The sequence below is a fragment of the Sorex fumeus genome, unplaced genomic scaffold, assembly GCF_029834395.1.
Source record: "Sorex fumeus unplaced genomic scaffold, SorFum_2.1 ptg000014l, whole genome shotgun sequence".
In the NCBI taxonomy this organism is placed as follows: Eukaryota; Metazoa; Chordata; class Mammalia; order Eulipotyphla; family Soricidae; genus Sorex; species Sorex fumeus.
In genome coordinates this window covers 7,977,416-7,992,498 of record NW_026606071.1, presented here as the reverse complement: position 1 = coordinate 7,992,498, position 15,083 = coordinate 7,977,416, and positions in this window count along the sequence as shown.

Below are 15,083 nucleotides of genomic sequence, written 5' to 3'. Positions count from 1 at the left end.
TGCAGCCAACATGGCCGACACGAGTTTGAATCCTTTGCCCCTCTCGGAGAGCCCAGCAAGCTACCGAGAGTATCTCACCCGCACGGCAGAGCCTGGCAAGCTCCCCGTGATGTATTCAATACGCCAAACACAGTAACAACAAAGTCTCCAATGGAGACGTTACTGGGCCCGCTCGAGCAAATCAATGAACAACGGGAGGACAGTGACAGTGACAGTGAAGTGTTCATAAAGTCCCACTTTGGCCCAAGCAGAGCCAATGGAATGCAACTGGGCAGTTTCTCCAAGAGAGGTTGTCACACCCTCTGAACTATAAGCCTCAGGTCACTTGTTTTAGCTTTTCCTAACCCCAGAGAGGCTAAAGTTTGGGGGATGAAAAACAGAGCAAAATTACAAAAAGCTTTGACAGAGATACACAGAGGTTCAGCTGTGTCTACAATGGCTGATTTTTAAAAATGGTGTTTGGGGGTCAGAATAATAGTCCAGTGGGTACCCGGGTTTGATCCCCAGCACTTCATATGGTTCCCCAACACATCAGGAGTAATCTGTGTGCACAGATGTGGCCCTTCGAGAGAGAGAGAGAGAGAGAGAGAGAGAGAAAGAGAGAGTTTTAATCTAAAGAAAATCCTCTGTTTATTTGATCCAAAGGTGTTAGCTATAATCTCTTTTTCACTATGTTCAGAGTATTTATTAAAGAAATATTAAGAAAGGAAGCTTCATTATAATGTCGAAACACATTGCTTTTCTCTAACAATTGCTCTCTTCTAACAAAAAGTATAGAAAATATTACAAAATTTGATACAAATTTTTTCGTGGTTTCTTCCTATCCACAGTACCAGGGTTTGAACTCAGGACTTCACACATGCCAGGCATATGCTTCCATCTGAACCAGATCTCCAGCCTCTCATGGTTCCTTTTGTTGCCTAATGAACACGGTGTTTCAAAGCTAATAAGCAATAAAACTACCTATATTTCAAGAGTGCAGCCAACCGACAGTATTCTTTAAGGACCTTATACAAGGTAAAAATGATTAACATTTTAATTGAACATCTCAGAAAAAAATTGGTTTTTGGACATCTCAAACATAAATATAAAAGTAACTCATTAATAAAAATATAAATTAAAAAATATATTTCCTTGGGATTGGAGAGATCGTATAATGGTTAGAGCACTTGCCTTACATGCAGCTGAGCCAGGTTCGATCCCCATCACTCCATCTAAACCCCAGAGCCCTGCCAGGAGTGGTGCTTAAGCAAATAGCTGGGAGTAAGCCCTTAGAAACACCAAGGGTGCTCCCCACCAAAATTTATATATATATATATAATATATATACATATATATGTATTCTCCATTCTTTTGAAATTAAAGAAGTTATTTATCTTTGCAACATTCCTGCAGGGTACAGGTGCCAATTACTAAATTTCATCACTGCAGAAATTATAAATTAATAAGATTACACAGCTTATTAATGATAAAGCTAATAAAGGTGTATGCACTTCCAGTTATACGTTGCCCTTGATCTTATTTATCTTGAATAAACACGTTTATAGGTGCAAACACTCCACTCCCATGTTTTTAAAACATTTTGTGAGTTGTTTTCCAAAATGAGGGCCGGGAGGGTAACTTGAGCGAAAACTATAATATATTAGGAATTATAAGCCTCTTAATAAGTAGGTGGCAGAACACACTGTCTAACTGTTTAAATTCAGTTTTTCATAAAGAAATTCTAATTAAAAATCACACTGTAGGGGCTGGAGCAATAGCACAGCGGGTAGGGCATTTGCCTTGCACGTGGCCGACCTGAGTTCAATTCCCAGCATCCCATATGATCCCCTGAGCACCGCCAGAAGTAATTCTTGAGTGAAGAGCCAGGAATAACCCCTGTGCATTGCCGGGTGTGACCCAAAAAGAAAAAAAAATCACACTGTAGAAGACCCTATGTTTTTCTCTTTTTCTTGGGTACAATTAATTACACACTCTTTCTCACTTTTTAAAACCCCAATATCTATTTTTTAGTCTATATGCTGGTTTCATATTACTTTAGTTTTTATCATATTCATCACAATTTTGTATAACATTATTTTCAATGACATAATTGAGGCTATTTAATGTAATACAGGGTTTCATTAACTGGAAAATTTAAAAATATATTAGAATAAATGAACTATTGACATTTTATTTGAATATAGAAAAAATTTCTTTATTACATTTCACAAAGAGGAGGAAATTTATTAAAATTCAAACTGCAAGGGGTCAAAGAGGTAGTACAGTGTTTAAGGCAATTGTCTTTCTTCCCCCCCACCTTCACCCCAAGGCACTTGTGTTTCAAGCAGTTGACCCTGATTTGATTCCAGCACCACACATGGGCTCCCAAACCCTGCCAGGAGCCATCAGATCAGTGATTGCAGAGCTGGGAGTAAGCCCTGAACACCACTGGGTGTGGCTCCAAACCTAAATATAATAAAATTGAATTAAAATATAACATTATGGATACTTTAAAATACAACAAACACACATATTATATATATATATATATATATAAAGTGGACAAAGATATAGAAATGAATTCCATTAGCAAGTTATGGAATAGTTAAAAATAAGGTACCATTTGATAGATAAAAATCCAGGTGTTGGACTGGAGTGATAGCACAGCAGGTAGAGCGTTTGCCTTGCACGCGGCCAACCGGGTTCGATTCCCAGCATTCCATATGGTCCCCTGAGCACCGCCAGGGGTAAATCCTGAGTGCAGAGCCAGGTGTGACCCAAAAAGCAAAATAAATAAATAAATAAATAATTCAGGTGTTGCCAAATGTATCCTTCCAAGAACAAAAAATATTCATGTAAAATGGTAGGTTCATGGAATTAATTATAAGGAATTCGGTATTATTATCAGCACTTTGTACCAATATTTCCTTTGTAGGATTGCAGGTCCTGCTCCCCTGAAGTTGGATAGATCCATAGAACTTGCTCTGGTGAGGGAAATATGATTAAAGGCTTAAAAAGCCAGTACATAGTTTTCTACTCTCTTTTCCTATGCTACTTAGAAGTGTTAATGTTCAATCTGATGGCTTGCTCTCTGCCTGGGCCTCCTAATTCAGAGAAAGAACTTTGCCATGTAAGCTTCTCTGATTTGGGGGCTATTAGTTATCACAGTAAAAACATATTCTATCCTGACTGACCCATCTAATATGAGAGATAAGTAGGAGAAGTATGGGATGCTGGAAAAGTCAATCCTCTTGGCAGCATTTATAAAGATCAGTCTATAAAATGACCATTTACCAAAAATTATGTGTTCCAAATAATTCAATCTGTGAATTCAGGCAAACATATTTTGTGCTTTTTCAATTAAATGTCATTTATGACTAAATATTCTTATTTCAACAGCTATCTCCAAAGTTGCCAAATGTAATGTGAATCAAGAAAAAAGTCTTGATAATCCATCTTTTATTAATCTGGCAGCTACACAGTCACTATCCCATGTGTTCTAGATAAAGAAAAAAGAAGCTAGAGATTGGGCCTCAGCGGATGTTACTATATTATGCTATGTACTACTGCATTTGTATTGCAGAGAAGCATGATCAACATCTACAATTTGGAGATTTTCTATTTTAATTCCAGCAGAGATTTCTTCCTTCACACAGCCTTCATGGATTGTACTTGCCAACTGACATTGATTGCATTTAAACAGAGGCTTCTAGAAATAATGTCTTAAATCTGAGAGGTTAATCAAAATAGTAAGATCCTGACATCTCATGAAAAGGGAAAACTAGAGAGATTTCTGCTAATTAGCACCTGAGGTTTACTAAGATTCTTACTTAGAGAAAGAGTTGGAAGGTTTTTACTACGCAGCTAAGTTTATGTCGGCAGAGAAGGAAATGAGGTAGGAAAAGGTCTAGACACAGATGGCTGTTGAACAGAATGACCAAGTTAAGCCAAAGGCTCATGAACAGGTTGAAATACATATCTTAAAATATCAGAAGCACTATGAGCAATAGCAAAGAAAGAAGACAGGAAACAAAGATGAAGATTCCAGAGACAACTCTAGAGTACCATAATTGCAATTTTTTCCTCGGTAATTTATGAATAAGGCCAAGGGAAATTCCTGGTGTGTGCACTTGCTAGGAAATGCCCAAATGTCAAGAGGAAATTCATCAACTTGTACAGTGAGAAAGTCAAGAAATAATTTTAAATCCCATCCTGAAGACTAACTGCATGCTTGTTTAGTAAATGTTTAAGAATGTATAAAGAGATCTGAAGGCTTTCCGAACTGTGCTTGGAGGCTGCAGTTTTAACTCTAGTCTGAGCATTAGCTAATGTATTGACCTGATTTGATCTGTTAATGCCTCAGTTTCCTTATCTATAAAATGAATACCTGGCCCAAGTGACCTCAAAGATACCACAGCTGGAGCTTCCATCTGGAAATTATTTGACACCAATGAAATCTCCTTTTTCACCTACTGTCTACTTTTTCCCAGCAGATACCATGAGAATTTCAGCTGACACCTTGTAAATATCAAGGTTAAAGAATACTTAAGTCAAGTGGCTAGACAGAAGCTATAAAAAGTCTAGCATAGGCAGTTTTGCAAGAGCTATAAGGTACATACACCTTGGGGGTAATAACCAGAGATACTGTCAGGGGATGTTGTCAACAGGGTGAAGGGATAGACAGTCAAGTGATCCATCAGGCACCTCGGAACCTGGGTAGGAACTTGTCCCAGAGCGTTTGGTCAACCTCAATTTGGATGGTTTCTTCCCCCAGTGGTGGATGTGATCAGAATAGAAAGGCTTCTCTGCTCAAGGGTAAATTATGCATTGTGCGGCTGGGGACTCTGCTGTCATTCAGCGTGCATGTGCTAACTGTCAACAGAAGCAGCTGTTGGCTCTAAACCCAGGCAGTCAAACTCCTTCACCAGCCTCAGGACAGTATTTTGGTGCAAACTTTAGTGTATGTTTTCAGAGAATCATTAGCAAAAGGAGATAACCATGAGCAAATAGAAAGCAGGTGGACGGGCACAAATGGTGTCATAGAAATATTTTTCAAGTCAATTACTGTAGGGTTTTATTTTGTGTGCCTTTTTAGGAGAGTTGGATGTTTAGATTCCACTTATCTCTAAATAATAAAAGTCTTTTAATCCTAGCAACCAGCTCCTGGAAAGTGACCTGACAAAAAGATCAAAACAGTTGAAAGAGGTCTTTTGCACAATTTAACAGTGATAAGAGAAGTTGTAAGAGCAAAACCCAGTAATAGCTTTAATCATATGTGGTTATCTCCAATATCTCTCAGATGAGCAGCCAGGCACAGGAACTTCCTTGCTGCAATATTAATGTACTAACCCTTCTGTGACCGCTGCATTCATAACTATCACCAACCCACAGGATTTTCTGACAAATATTGTAAATATTGAGATTTTGTTGTGTGTATGGTATGCCCCATACACGAACTGCAGAATAAGAAAAAGAATCTGCTCATATCCTTGCTTCTCCATGTATTGCACAAAGCACTTTAATATAACCACAAAGGGTCTCAGTCACTTGTAAAGGGAGAATGATTGTACCCACATTTGGGGGTAGTTATGAAAATTAAATTAGTAATATATGTCTATTATTGAGGAACAGGTGCAGAAACTTAACAAATGTTAGCTCCTTCTTGAAATCCATTTCCTCCTCCTCCTCCTCCTCCTCCTCCTCCTCCTCCTCCTCCTCCTTCTCCTCCTCCTCCTCCTCCTCCTCTTCTTCTTCTTCTTCTTCTTCTTCTTCTTCTTCTTCTTCTTCTTCTTCTTCTTCTTCTTCTTCTTCTTCTTCTTCTTCTCCCTCCTCCCCCTCCTCCTCCTCCTCCTCCTCTTCTTCTCTTCTTCCTTCTCCTTCTTCTCCTTCTCCTTGTAGCTTCTTCTTTTCTTCCCCACTCCTTCTTTCTTTTCCTTCTCCATCCTCTGTTTTCCTTCACCTCCTCCCTCCTTTCTTTCTCCTTTTCCTCCTCTTCGCTCCTCCTCATTCTTCTAGCACTGTGATTTACAATACTGTTAATTATAGGGCTTCATACATACAACATTCCAATACCAGTTGGTCATGCACATGGCAAGCACTTTAACCACTATACTAACTCTTAGGACCATGTGAGTGAAATTTTCCCCCTTGCATTTCTCTTATTTTTCTTTTCTTTATTTTTAAACTACTTTTAAAATTGAAGCATCGTGAATTACAAAGCTATTCATGACTGAGTTTTAGGTGCATAATTTTACACCACCAATCCCTTTACCAGTGCCCACTACTCTCTCCCAGTTTCCATCCCACCCCCAAAGCCTGTTTCTGTGGCAGGCACTTTTTCCTTTTCCCCATGGTACAAGTATTCCCTTCCCTTATTTATACCCCAAGCTCTACCTCAGTGGTAATTTCCTACTTAAGGCCAGTTCTCCTGCTCTTTCTATTGCCTTTGGACATTTGATATTCCCTGACAAAGTTTCTTTATACCCCACATATGAGAGAGATCATTCTGAATCTGAGTTTGAGTCTGTTCCTCTCCCTTTGACTGATTTCACTCAACATGATACTCTCCAGATCCATCCAAATTGCAGTAAATTGCCTGAGTGATATTCTTTAAAATTTTTTTTGTTTTTACAAAATTACAAAGATACTTATGATTGAGTTTCAGGCATACATTGTTTCAACACCAATCCCTTCACCAGTACTTGACTGATATTCTTAAACTGTAGGTCAGATCATCTTACTCCCCAGCTTTAAATCCTTAGTAGCTTCCTAGTACATATAGGCTACATTTAAAAACTGGTTACTGGTCTGGAAAGATAATGCAGTGGGTAAGATGCTTGCCATGCATGCAGCTTACCAGGCTTTGATCTCCAACATCCCATATCTCCCCCCACGCCTGCCAGGAGTGATTCCTGAGCACAAATCCAGGAGTCAGCTCTGAACACTACCTAGTATGCCCAATGCCAAAAAATTAAAAATAAAAATTGGTAACCTTCCTTATAAGGCCTTCTTTGACTGTGCCCAAGTTGTAGTTACCTAGTCAGCCAATCTTTCAGTAGGTTGTTTTCTTCCTTCAAACAGGCATTAGCTGTCTCAAAGCCCTGCAAGTAGCACAAAGGGAGGTTTGATGGATTTTCTCTTTTCTCTTAGGATTTACATAGAACTCATTTTTCTTTCACGGTCTGATCACGGTCCTCCCATTGTTCATTGATTTGCTCGAGCGTGCCCAGTAACGTCTCCATTGGAGACTTTGTTGTTACTGTGTTTGGCATATCGAATACATCACGGGGAGCTTGCCAGGCTCTGCCGTGCGGGCAAAATACTCTCGGTAGCTGCCAGGCTCTCCGAGAGGGGCGGAGGAATCAAACTCGAGTTGGCCATGTTGGCCGCTTGTAAGGCAAATGCCCTACCACTGTGCTATTGCTCCAGCCCCATTTTTCTTTAAGTTACACAATTCATAATTTATAAATTATACAAATTATTATGAAATATATAATATTTTATATTATATATTATGCTCTGCTCACCATTCAGCTAACTTCCTTGTTTTCTTTTTTTTTTTTTTTTTTTTGCTTTTTAGGTCACACCCAGTGATGCTCAGGGATTACTCCTGGCTCTGCACTCAGAAATTACTCCTGACTGTGCTTGGGGGACCATATGGCATGCTGGGGATCGAACCCGGGTTGGCTGTGTGCAAAGCATATGCCCTACCCGCTTTACTATTGCTCCAGCCCCCCTCAGCTAAGTTCCTGACAGTGATTTGAGAGGTGTAACTGCTTCTATATACACTGCTCCTCAGTTGAAAACCCTCCTGTTTCCTCTGACTCTCCGGGTCTCAGCTCAAATGTTATCTACTCTAATAGGTTTCCTTTTTCAGCACTCATAATGTCCTATTCTTTCTCCCCCAAGCAACTGAATAATCCTGTAAAATGTATTTATTTCTCTCCACCTGAGCACAGAGAGGGTAAAAATTTACTCCCCTTCTGTAAGGTTCCGCAATGAGGATAAAATGGTTGCCTCTCTCAGAGAGAAGACATAGAGGAAATGTTTATTGGTGGGGTTCAACATTTATTGCCAATAAAGTTCATTATATATTGATCATCCCTTCATAAAAAAATTGGAAAGTGCATGATTTGGACCATTCTGATGACAAATTGGGAGATTCATCTTGATTCAATGTTGATCCAATATTCGGGAGCAAAAGAGAAAGAAGATGTGTCCATCAATGACCATGTATTATGTATCCTGGCTCTCTGACTTTAACTCACTTCCTTTCTTTTGCTCTGTTTACTGAATTTCATCATGCATAGATGGTTCTAGAGCAAAACTAAACTTTATATAGAAAGAGGGATTTGAGACTATGAACAAAAAAGATAAACAACAGAAAAGATAAACAACTATCAAGTATCAAGTCAATGCATGCCCTCCTAAAGAGCATATCTCTGTACCTATTTTCTGCATTATCCCACATGCCCTTGGGGCATTTTCCAAGGAAACTAAGATACCTGCTTTAGTGGCTTGAGGTGTGCTTCTGCATAGTCTCTGAACTATGGTATCCACTGCTTCCTGAAAGTTTAATGCACCACTATGCTTTTTTAAAGTTTTTTTTTCCTCTTTGCTTTTAAGAACTACACACTATTGGTCATTGATAGATTTTTGGAAACTGCAGCTTTTTTTTTTTGCAAAACAATACATTACATAGTGAAAGCAGGTCCTTAGAGAATGTTTCTTTGTTCAATGTTGGTTTAAGACAAGAACTGAGATGTGAAAGTAACACCCAGTTTTAATTTTTTATTTAATTTACTTGGGTTTGGGGACCACACCAGAGTTGCTCAGGGCTTACTCTTGTCTCTGGGCTCAGAGTTCTCTCTTGACAGGACTTAGAGAACCATATGTGGTTCTGGGGTTAGAACTCAAATCGGGTACATGCAAAGCAAGTGCATTATCTGCTGTACTATCTCTCCGACCCTCCAGTTTTAGCTTTGTCACAGTTATAATAGAGGCAGCCTCTGCCTTGGGAAGTAAGAGTGGCACCACCAAGCATCTGCCCAAGAATTACATTCAGCATCTCAGCATCGAAAGGAAGTTGAGGAGGATGGTGTTGAAGAGGTTTTGGTATTTCATAACCAAGAACGGATGGACCAAAATCTGCTGCATTTATAATAAAGGGCACCAATCAAAACCTAGCACCATAGCAACAGACAGGAAAGTGAAGATGTTTAGGAATCAGTCACAAAGGAACTGTAGGAAAATTTCAGTACAAGGAGCAATACTACGATGACAAGATAACATGACTTTGACTTGGAAAGGGTACAAATATTAAAGGCAGTATTGCAGAATGTTTTCGGTGTTTACAAAGAATTGCCTGACTCTCCGGGTCTCAGCTCAAATGAGAGAGAAACTCAACTCAACTCAGCTCAAATGAGAGAAAACTGTGAGACTTGGAGCCAGAGAGGCAATGCAAGGGATAAGGGACTTGTTTTGCATGCAGCCAACCCTGGTTTGGTCCCTTGCACCATATATGGTTCCACAGGTACTTTCAATGTCACCTCTGAGCAAAAAGCCAGATATAATCCCTGTGTACCCAGCCTCCCGTCCCCCCACCTACGAGAGAGAGAGAGAAAGAGAGAGAGAGAGAAGGACAAGAAGAGAAAAAGTGTGAGACTCAGCAGTCAGGCACATTGTCACATGTTAAGCCATTTACATCAGTCACATCAGATGATGAATCTTGACCTCTGACATCAGGGCAGGCAGACACAGAAGAGGAGGCAGACATCAGTGACCTGCCTGCCCTGATGGATTCAGACACGACATGTTAATAATTGACCCTCTCCCCCTTGCTCCTTATACCCCAATCTCCTATACCTCCTGCCACTCTAGCCTCTAATGACTCACCACGGTAGCACCTCCTGCCTACCAGCATGGTTCCCACCTTCCAGATTCCAGCAAGAAAAACTGCACTGTGCATACATTATTCTCCTCTACACAGACTGTGCATTTTTTAATACATATACATATATGTATATATATCACTCCTGCTTCTACTATATGCTAGTGTTATTTTAGGTTTTATTTTGTTTCAGTTTTTTTGGTTTGGGAACCTGAGCCAGTGGTGTTAGTGGGGGATAGTTACTCCCAACTCAGTGCTCATGGGACTATGTGGTACTGGGGATCTAACCTGGGCCTCCTGCATACAGAATCTGTGTTTCAGCCATCTGAACCATCTTGTTGGTTCAAGTTTTGTTTTGTTTTGTTTCGTTTTGTTTTGTTTTGTTTCTTGGGGGCTGCATCCAAAGGCATCAGGAGTATCTCCCAGCTGTGTGCTTAAAGAGTTGGTTCCCAGGTTGCTTAGCACTCAGGCAGGATGGGATCAGGTCCTTGTACATGCAAAACATGTGCCCCAGCCCTTTGCACCATCTTCCTAACTGGCACCAGGTTTTATTTTATATTTAATATGATTTATTAGGTTATTTGGGGGCTCTGGGAATAAAAAATTAAATTAAAGGCAATTTCTCCTCAACTTTATCCCGTTTCAGTTAGAGAAACGTTTCATGGGAAATATTTCCAGACAGAGGCAAATCTGTTTGGAACCTAGGTTGGGTTTTATTTGTCTTTTGGTCTCAAAAACACACTTTTGTAATCACCACTTGGAAAGCACTGATGAGGAAACCGTATGTTCCCCTACTTGTTCTCATAAATAGTTAGGAAAAATCCCTATGCCCCATAATGCACTAGGGACCATGCCTCCTGCATTCTCTGGTCTCAGAAGTCTGTTTATATTGACAATCTATTCTGTACCTTTGATTGACTTTCTGAGTTTCCATTCGTATCTGACTGAAATTTCTTTAAGTTTCTTTGCCCAAGCCTGATTTCAAATCTCTCATTGGACTAACCCTGTCTGATAACCCTGAATGTTCCATGAAGAAAATACTAGGGAGAATTTTATGATTCTCCATGTGTTTAAATAGCTATCTACCATGAACAGGTTCACTCAAGACGCTCCACTAAAGTATGAGAACAGATGTCTGCTTCAACCTGTACTTTAAATTTACTTAGACTTTCTACCCATCCACTGATTGAGGTTGCACTTACACAGGTATTTTCCTCTAGATTTCTGTTATGTGTTTGACCTCAAAAATAAAACAGAATAAGAATAGCCCCAGTGCTGCCAACCTATTTTTATACCCTCTAGTTCATTCACATTCCTTCCCTCCTCACTTGAACTTTCTATGACAATTTCTCCCTTTCATTTTACAAACAACTTCCTCTATATACAATAAAATGAATTTAAGAAATCACCTTCCCAGTATATGTCTTTAAATGTTATATTTACACAGTGGGAGGCTTTGACACTCTTCCTTAGCAACCTAGCCTCCGTAAAGAATGTTAATTTGAAGTGTCCTTGTGTTCCCTCAAGATCTCTGTCTTCTCCACCCACAAACTCCCCTCTCTTGTCCCCCTCTTCCAAATCTTCTTTTCCAGGTTCTGAAACTCAGTTCTCAGGACCCTATACTCTGCTTCTCCTATTGACAGAAACTTCCCTGCTGAGTCTTAATCTTGTAAACTCAAGCAAACTGGGCCCCCAAGGTGAGACATGGGGAGAGACAAGGGCCCGGAAGCATGGGATTATTTAGGTATTAGTTAGGTAGTCCCAGGAAGTTACAAGGCTTCCAAACACATTTTCTACATTTTAGCATAACCCTCCATCTTGCTGACTTTTAACGAGAAAGATACACACGAAAAAGAGCCTGTGTATCCAACTATTATATAGGGAGTACATATACTTTATATAGGGAGTACAGACATTGATGCTAGACTTGGAATCTACTTCTGCTCTGGGAAACAGAACCATGTTGTTCCAGGCTCTGCTTTTAACACAGGTCTTTTGTTTTCTTTCTAGAAAGATCTTTTCATCTAACCTTTTTGTATTTGATATGGCTCTTGAATCTGGTGCAGGGTTCTCTTATGCTGTACAATTTTCCCTTTATGTTTAATCTAAATTCCTTTTACTTAGACCTCTCTTCAACTGAGAAAAATACATCTAGCCACCTTCCATACTTGATGGATTTATCTGAGGACTAATTACAGTCCTTCGATACTCTTTCTGGACCCTCAGTTTCATTAGCCTTTTATCAATGGATAAAGCCAACATAGCATACATATAGAGTGCAAGCTTATATATCAGACACATCATAGTTTAAATTTTATTGCTGTCACTTTGGTGTGTAACCATGAGCAAATTAGCTAAACTCTCTGAGCCCGTTTTTTGTTTCCTCAATTGTGAAATAAAGATTTCTTCTTTGTGTATTGTTAAAAAAAAAGTCTGAATTTCCTCCAATTAGATGTATTATAGATAATTGGAGAAGGGCATACTCATAGTATACTAGGAGCTGGGAAAAGGGGACTTTGAGTAATCTGGCTCATTCTGCCATATTTTAATCTCCTCTGTAGCATTTCTTAAAGTCATTAATCCAACCACAGTCTTAAATGGAAAGATTTCAAAATATTAATGTGGCTATTTCTAAACCTGGCTCAGATTTTTTTTTTCTCAAAGAACTTTCTCAGATGCCCGCATGAGAATAATCTGGGTGCTGCTGAGGATCCTTGAGCTCTGTCAGAGACAGGTACCTAGCATCCTAGGGTTTTAGGGTGCCTCTCTGCAATCTGCCCTGCACCTCCCACCTTTAGGTATTTCTTACCTCCTCTATTCTAGCAGGGATCGGTCAAGGCAGGTTTACCAGGGCTGGAGAAGGCCTTTTTAAGCAATGAGTAGAGCAGTCTGTGCCTGTAGGCATTTTCACAGGAATGTGGTAAAACAGCTGCTACGAACCAAACCCTCCTTAGTTTTTTCTTCACATCACCCTCAGAGCAGCCAAGAGCATAATGAAGTGGGCAGATGCTTAGGTTTCTACTTCCCCAGAAAGATGAGGAAAAGAAGCCGGTCCTGGGGCCAGAGACAGGGAGAGCAAGCAGAATCTTAAACTGTATTGAGTGCTGGTGAAAGCACTTCTACTCCTGCTGTAGTAAATCTAAACAACCCACAGTGAGGAACATTTGAACATTAATGACAAATTGGAGAAACTAATTTTTTAGGAAGCACAGGTAAATGATTCCAGGCTATGTAGAGCATGCAATAGTCAGTCTGCTCTAAGAGAAAAACATAAAGGTGGGACAATGGCACAGAATACACACACAAATTCAAAAAGAAAAAGAGTGAAAGGAGTCAGAAATTAAAATACAGTATAATAAAATGTGACTTAATAATAATTTAACCATTTCAAACAAAACAGAATTAGGACTGTGCAATACTTAGGCTGTCTGTGTAGCTCTCCCTTTGAAGGTTCTCTTCTGGAACGTTCCAGAAAACCATGTGCCTCTAAGATCAGTATACAAGAGTTGGCTGTGTTGAAAACGCAAGAGCCAGAAATGACACATACCAAGTAGATGACCCAAAACTGACCAAAAACTAACTTGGAGAGACAGAGAAACCTATTCTTCTTTCTCTTAGAGAGGAAAAAAGAAGCATTAAACTACACCTCTCCTTCCCTCCCAATAAAGAGCATTTAAACTGGGAAAAGAAAGCCTAAGTGATCATCATGGCTCTGCTACTACCAGTATGATTTTAATCGTGAAATTTAATGTTTTAGCTTGCAATTTCTTGACCTTTATTTAAGGGATCCTGGGCTGAGACTAAACTTTGTTTTTGCTTTGTTTGGGGGCCACACCTGTGGCACTCAGGACTTACCCCTACATCTGAACTCACTCCTGGTGGAACTTGGAGGACCATAAGGGGTCAAAGCAGGGTCAGCTATGTGCATGGCAGGTACCTTGTCCTCTGTACTAGCTCTCCAGCCTAGAAGACAAAACTCTAAAATCTAGGATCTCTCTCTCTTGCTGTGCATTTTGTCTTGACAAAAGTGGAGTGATAGCACAGCGGGCAGGGCATTTGCCTTGCAGGCAGCCAACCCAGGTTCAGTTCCTCTGCCCCTCTCAGAGAGCCCAGCAAGCTACTGAGAGCATCCCGCTCCTATGGCAAAGCCTGGCAAGCTCCTCCTGGCCTATTCGAAATACCAAAAACAGTAACAACAAGTCTCACAATGGAAACTTACTGGTGCAAATAGATGAACAATGGAAGGACAGTGCTACAGGTAACTATTTAATTCATCTTTAATTGAGTGTTTTTTAAAAAACAATAATCCAAAATGGTTTCTTTTAGTTACACCAATTTTAAGCAAGTACCATTAGCCAAAACAAATCACTCTGATTTGATAAGAGAAATGTGGAATCCTGTAGCTTTGGGCCAGATTTCTATCTCTTAGTCCCTTGTGTGATGGTCTGGATTTACTTACTTGTATTTCAGTAGTAGGAAAAGAAAACATTTTTCTTGGAAGTGTATATGCTGGCTTGAGAACACCAAGAAAATGGCTGCTACTTCTTTCTACTGAGAAAAGGGTTTGCTTTGACATTGCAAAGAGAGGGAAACTGCATTGTGAGAGAGGCGAGGCTCCAGCAGGGGGTCACGGAGGCCAGTGGACTGCAGAGAGAGCTTCCTTTCCAGACTCTGCTGGCTAAAGCTGGTATGCCTGACATGGATCACAGCCTGCTTAACAGTCCTTAGCAGGGCTTTGAGCAGGTTTCCCTTACGGGAGCTTCAGGGTCAGTGGACATTGGCAAGAATGATACAAGTTGGACAGGAAAGTTTTGGTTTGTCTTTATACAGGAGACATCCCTTTGATGAAACTCAGCAATAACAAGGAGGAGCTCTTGTTGAATTTTTTAAATTTATTTTTTTTTAATAAAAATTGAACCACCATGAGATGAAGAGTTAAAAAGTTGTTCATGGTTGGGTTTCAGTTGGACTGTGTACATGGAGGAGCTCCTTAAGACTGTGGGAGCTATGTACAAAGTACAATGATCACATAATAAATTATATATGATATTGGGAGCATTCAAGATCAGCATTGTATAGGCTCAGCACTGCTGTTCAATATACACTGTCCGGCAGCTGCCTGGAGAAAACTAGGACCTGAGATAGAGCTGTTGGATACCCAGAGGCAAAGGTTTCATTTCCCTTACATGCTTCACTTGCTTCACTCTGGAAA